The sequence below is a fragment of the Homarus americanus genome, unplaced genomic scaffold (genome assembly GCF_018991925.1).
Source record: "Homarus americanus isolate GMGI-L3 unplaced genomic scaffold, GMGI_Hamer_2.0 scaffold14467, whole genome shotgun sequence".
NCBI lineage: Eukaryota > Metazoa > Arthropoda > Malacostraca > Decapoda > Nephropidae > Homarus > Homarus americanus.
The window spans coordinates 7,988,714-7,995,470 of NW_024733734.1; the positions used below are offsets into that span (position 1 = coordinate 7,988,714).

General features: G+C 45.6%; 1 non-coding gene across 1 annotated transcript; it reads right to left on the reverse strand.

Moving 5' to 3' along the window:
• Nucleotides 1-585: 585 nt before the first annotated feature.
• Trnae-cuc lies at nucleotides 586-657 on the reverse strand. The gene has a single exon. It is a non-coding gene; the product is annotated as a tRNA-Glu (tRNA).
• Nucleotides 658-6,757: the final 6,100 nt, after the last annotated feature.

Sequence of the window (6,757 nt, forward strand, 5' to 3'; positions counted from 1 at the left end):
AAGGCTCGAAAGTATCGTAGCCTCCATATTAAAACTTAATTTAGGGTCGAATAAAAACAAATCGGACTTTTGTTTGAATATTGAATGTTTGGATTAAATGTCAGAATGAATAAAATGTAATTCATTAAATAATAAATGTCTAAGGATGACACGTACAGTAATACTTGGTATGAAATAGTGTAGTTACCGAGGAAGACTTTAACAGAAAATGAAACCGTCGGGGAGTTAAGAGAAAATGAATAATGTAGTGGTGGAGGGGTGACTCACGAGGTTGGTCTTCCTCGTGTTATTTTCAAATAATATTTCAAAATGCATTTCAAAGATTTGTATTAAGAATGTAAAAATAGATACACCTTCATAATTAACAGTGTACATCATTATTTATGGATTACATTTTGTTAGCTTGTGTAAGGTGAGCAGGATAGTTATACAATAAGTCCTGATTTACTTGTCTGGTCAAAGGTTACTACTGGAGGATTATTGACCACCTGGAGACACCCTGGTCATAAGGTCAACCTTCTCGCATTCTATACGATGGCCATCGAACTCGAGTCTTTGTCACAATACAACCGACAACTAAAACTTTTCCCGTGCCGGGAATCGAACCCGGGCCTCGCGGGTGAGAGCCGCGTATCCTAGCCACTAGACAACACGGGATTAGGAGTGATGCTCTCCAGTATTGGAGTTGTTCGTCATGGTTCAGGTATAAGAGCTAAGTCTTGTACCCGGTATAGACATTCCTCGTCTGTTGTAGGGTTATAGGCTAATATTATCTTGAATATAATAATAATTTACAGACAGACAGAACGAGAAGGTGTCAATACTTTTGAGTTAGCCCGACTGCAAACCGAGGCAGACAAGCGCCAACGCCGGAAAGACGCTGCCACCGCCCCTCCCGCACTCGATGTAGCCCTCCACACGTGCAACAACTTTGAACGACTCTGCCGGTCCCGTATCTCAAAACTCACCAATGAAGGTGACTGTCCTAATAACTCATATCATTGTATCTTAGCTGGATGATCGTCAAACTCGATTCCGAATGACAGCAAAGTAGTAGTAGTAGTAGAAGATCTGCTGCTCAACTAACTCAACACATCTTGGATAGCTACTTATGTATTAGCATATTTAATATTAAGGTAATATAATGGCGGCGAAGGTATGGCTATTGGGGGAAGCTGAAGGCCAATAAAAAAAAGTGGTAGTAGTATTAGTAGTAGTATGTGTGTTCAGAAGGCAACGAAAGCGTTGGGACAGCGAGGCTGCCTTGGTTGGCTGGCCGACTGACGCCACAACACTGATGACGTCAACTGGAAGGACACCCCCCCTTCCCGTCCACACACACACACACCTTAATGTTGGTCGGCTTCTAAGATGGTTGGCAACATTAATTATATTGACGGACGACGCGGTGGAGGGCCTCGCCCACACGTGCTGGCTGGCAGGGGAGGTCAGTCATCGACCCACAACAAAGATGGCTTCATTGACCCACTTGTGATGCTGCCCTCGCCCTCCTTCCTTCCCTCCCGCCTTCCCTTCCTCACCCTCCCTTTTTTTTTAGAGAAAGGAGGGATGAAAGAAGATTAGAGGTGGGGGAAGGAAGTTATAGTTCGGAAATTGAAGAAATTTAGGAGGAGGTAGGAGAGGACGGGCCTTGTTGTGGGTTAGCTGAGCTAATTGTGTGGGTTGTGTCATGGGTTAAATATTTTCTGTCGACACAGGCACTAGACATCCTACCCTGTCCCATATATGGGTGTTTTAAGGGCCTTATTTCATATTCCACCGACCCTACTGGCGGATGCTGGTCTAGGGAGGTAACTTTTTGGGAACCATGTATGGTTGTTGTTGTTCTTTGGTGGGAGTCTTTGGAGGAGTTCTTGGTCTGATCGTTTTATCTTCTGCCAGACTGCTGGCCAGTGTGTAAAGGTGCTGGTTCACCTCCCTCCCTCCCTGGACAAACTGGTAGGAATTAACGGCTGTAGTTACTTGGTCGAGTGCTGCGTCTCCTCAAGGTCACGTTGTGGCTTACCCGTGGTGGACAGACGCATGTAAAATGCGGGCTGTGTTACCTGGTAGGGCAGGTGTGTCCTCAGGTGCAGTAGCTCACAGTCACCAGTATATATCACCTGTGTGACTACTTTACACTCTTCTGGTTACACACATAACTTCCCCTTGGGTTAGGTTAGGTTAGTTAGTTTAGTTTAGTTTTTTACGTGTATGTCTCGTAAGTTTTCTACCTGGATGATGAGCTGCCATTTTAGTTATGATGTCACTTCCCATTATGGCCGACAGGGGTCGTTCTAAACAGTACTTATTGTCATATATTTCTGTGTGGCTTGACTGTAGCCACAAATGTTAAAGCAATATTCCATTAGATTTCAGTAGAGATTATTGACAACCTGTAGATACTTGTAAAAAAAATTAATAAACGACAATATTAATCGTAAAGAATGTTGTGGAATTAGAATGAATGATTGGCCTAACCTAAACTAAACTAACCTAACCTGTTGTACATTTTCGGTGTAGAGTGTTGCCATACATCTGATAGAAACTGCAATCTGGATTAGGTTAGGTCAGGTCACATTAGGTCAGGTAAAGGTTATGCTAGGTCATATTAGGTTAGTTTAAGTTAAGGTGGGTTAATTTTGGATAAAGTTAGGTTTGGTTAGATTAAGTAAAGTTGGAAGTTAAGAGAGGTTGGGTTAAGTTATGGTTAGGTTAGGTTAGTGTAGCTAGGGCAAGGGTGTGGATGAAGGTGACAATTTTGACTTTAAAAACCTATTTCCAACTTACACAATATACCTGGAACACAATTTACTATTTTATGTTCTGTGGGCTGGAAAAATATTAATATTATTCATTGAAATTAAATGTATTCATTTGAAAGCCGTGCGCGCGCGCGCGCGAGAGAGAGAGAGAGAGAGAGAGAGAGAGAGAGAGAGAGAGAGAGAGAGCCTCACTTTAGCCTCTGTGATGGTGAGCCTCTCTCCCTCATTTTTGGAGAGAGTCAAGTTAGAGTCTTAGTGGCACCCCCCAACACACACACACACACATATATGGGGGGAAGTATCGACGCCTGTGGCACCTCTGAGTGACAAGTGCCTCGAGTACTGGCACCATGAGCAGGGAGGGAAGGAGGGAGGGGGAGGGAGGATTAGTTTACTGCTGCTAGGGAGAGGAAGGGAGGTTATCACTGTTGCCAGGGAGAAGGAGGAAGGAAGGGAGGGAACATTTCACTGTCATCAGGGAAATGTTTTCAGTGAAGCGAACAAGAGCGTTAAAATGGTTTCCCTCTGTCGATCACTAGGGGAAAATTCTTGCTATAACTATTACTGGGAAAATATTCTCTGTATCGATGTCTAGGGGAAAAAATCTGTCTGTAGTGATCATTTAAGGGAAATTCTCACCTAGTAACGAGAGGAACACGAAAATTCCAGGAGAGTGTACTTGACAACACCTAGCGGGGATCAACTAAACACCCCCAGCTTATTTCACCTGAAGATTAATCAATTTACCCTAACCTAACCTATCCAGCTTACAGGAGACACGGCCGGCAATACCCCCCGCAGCCGATAATACCCCCCCCACAGCCGGTAATACCCCCACAGCCGGTATTACCCCCTCCCTCCAACAGCCGGTAATATCAGGCTGACGTGAGCCCTCTGAAGGCGTCTTATTTATCGCCTTGTTAAATAATCATCAAGGGCGGAGGGTCTAGCGAGTATTTTGGGGTGGGGAGACGGTGAGCAGGAGGAAAGTGAGCGAGCGGAAGAAGGTAGGAAGTAAGGGGAGGAAGAAAGGGAAGGGGGGGGCGTTGAGGGGAAGGGGAGGAGGGAAGGAGGACAAGGTTAGGGTCAGGTCAGGTCAGGTTAGGTTAGGTTAAGTTAAGTCTGTGTCTGTCCATGGGTCACAGTGACATGACCGTTTATTTACAAAATCCTTCACCAAAAGTTTCAAAATAAAGTGAGTATATTAAACAGCAGCAGAAAATCTATCCCAACCATCTCCTTTGACTCTCCTGCCCCGTGAGGTCAGGGGCGGTTTTGTGGTTGGCTGAACTCTAAAACTGAGAACCAATCACATTACGCGGTTGAGCGAGCAGTTTGGTAGCGGCGTCCAGCACTTAGTTGAGACCTGCAAATACAGTATACACACACACACAACACACACACACACACAAGAACGACACAACACACACACACACACACACACTGTTCTATATATATGTGATGTTCTATTAAAGGTCACAATAAAAATAATAATAATGTTTATCTCTTTACAGGTAAGTTGCTGATGATAGAGTCCGCAGGTGTGACAGGTGTATCGTGAGGCAGGTGTGTTTTACAGGTAAGTAACAGATGATAGCCTGCAGATGTGTGTATAATTTACTGATGATAGACTGCAGGTGTGTTTATAATTTACAGATGATAGCCTACAGGTGTGTTTACAAGTAACTTACAGGTGATAGTTTGCACAGGTGTATCGTGTTTATAAGAGACTTGGTAAGACAACAACAGGGAAATTACTCACAAAACACACACAGAAAACGGGAATATTAAATACCACAGAAAACGGGAAATATACGAACATACACTCAAATAAACTGTATACACGTGTTATAGGCCAAGTTGAAACGTTGAAGATAATATTAAGAAACGTTTGGAGTTGGTTTGTTACCTTAAGACAAAACGTTCGGAAAATGCGTCTTCTTTTTCGTATATGTTGACCTCATCACCTAAAAATGTATATGTATGTATGTATGTATGTATGTATGTATGTAGGTGAAACACGTGTGTGTGTGTTTCCCCATCTCTAACTACAAACACACACACACACACACACACACACACATACATGGAAAACTCACCTGGAAATGTTCTGTGGGAGAAATTATCGCTAGCGTCAAGTTTGGTGGTGCGTGTGGCTACCCGGGCACCTATACGCCAGGTAAACATGGAGCCCCGGGTTCGTGACTGGAATCCATCTCACCTGTGTTCAGTACCAGCCTGTCTCCTTTCCCTCCTCTTCCTCTTACCTTCTCCTACTCCTCTCCTCCTACCTCTCTCCCTGTCCTCCCTCTTCTTGTCTTTTAACACCCTCAAGATGATGATGATGAGAGAGAGAGAGAGAGAGAGAGAGAGAACAAGGAAGGAATTAAAGGCTTGCGGTCCCCCCCTCTTTACCAGTGTGGTGGTCAGCCCCTCGCTTCCACTTATTGTGCTGACCTGTCCTTCCTTCCTTCCCTCCTTCACCTAATCCTCCTTCCCTTTCTCCCTCCTTCCTTCTGTCTCCTTCATCTGACCCGTTCCCTCTCCTCCGCCTCCCTGGTGCCACTTAACTCCCCCCCCATGGGACATACCCCTCCCTGAGATCACACCCCCCCATGTGACATCTCCTCCTCTGCCTCACGGGTGCCCCCATGTGACCGTAACCTTGTTGTGTCCCTGGCACGTTAAGGTGAGTATTATGGGTGCCAGGTGTTGTCAGGTGCCACCAACACCTACCTGCCTCACCTAACCTAACGTGACCTCACCTCACCTTTCCTGACCTGACCTGACGTACCAACTTTCACACTACAACATGAAAAATATGAATTGTTGTTGTTGTAAGAGTTTTGATACAGTTAACAGAGACAGTACAGTTTCTCTCTCTCTTCTCTTTACTTATAGCTTTATCTTTCTCTCTTTCTTAGTCAGGGGTTGTGTTACTGGTTGTAGGGGTTGAGTTTAGTGGTTTGTGCATTTCGTCAAGCGGGAGTCGTTTCCAATCTGCAGTGTAGTGGTGGTAGTGGTGATGGGTGGTGGGGGTTGGCGGGTGGTGGTGTTAGTGATGGTGGTGGTGATGATGGTGGTGGTGGTGGTGGTGGTGTGGTGGTGGTGGGTGGTGATGGTGGTGGTGGTGATGGTGGTGGTGTTAGTGGTGGTGATGGTGGTGTGTGGTGGTGGTGGTGGTGGTGGTGGTGGTAGTAGTAGTGGTAGTGGTGGTGGTGATGGTGGTAGTGGTGGTAGGTGGTGGTGGAGTGGTGGTGGTGATGGTGGTGGTGGTGGTGATGGTGGTGGTGGTGATGGTGGTGGTGGTGGTAGTGGTAGTGATGGTGGTGTTAGTGGTGATGGTGGTGGTGGTAGTGGTGGTGATGGTGGTGGTGGTGTGGTAGTGATGGTGGTGTTAGTGGCGGTGATGGTGGTGGTGGTGGTGGTGGTGGTGATGGTGGTGGTGGTGGTAGTGATGGTGGTAGTGGTAGGATGGTGGTGTTAGTAGCGGTGGTGGTGGCTGGATCGACCTGCTGGGTGCCTGCAACCTCTCTGCAGTGTGTGGGGGTCGGGCCTGTGTCAGCCACCCGGACCCCGCCCACACTCACCACCCATCCGTCACCCACCCACCCTCCCTCCCTACCCACATCCACCCACCCACCCACCTCACACACACATACCCATACACTGTACATACATATATACAGAGACCTTTTATATGCACCCATACACATCCATCGTATCACCCACCACACCCACCCACCCACACCAATCCCACTCACTCGACACCCACCCAACCTTCGTGAACACACACACACACACACATATGTAAGTTCTCATGTAATAAAAGACTTTACAGTTTGAATTCTCTTTACGTTGTTTTGTACTCTGTAACCTGAGATACAGTGGCCTCTGTATTACTATTATTATTATTATTATTTTTTTTTTTTTTTTTTTTTTTTTTTTTTTTTATTATTATTATTATTGTTGTTATTATTATTATTATTATT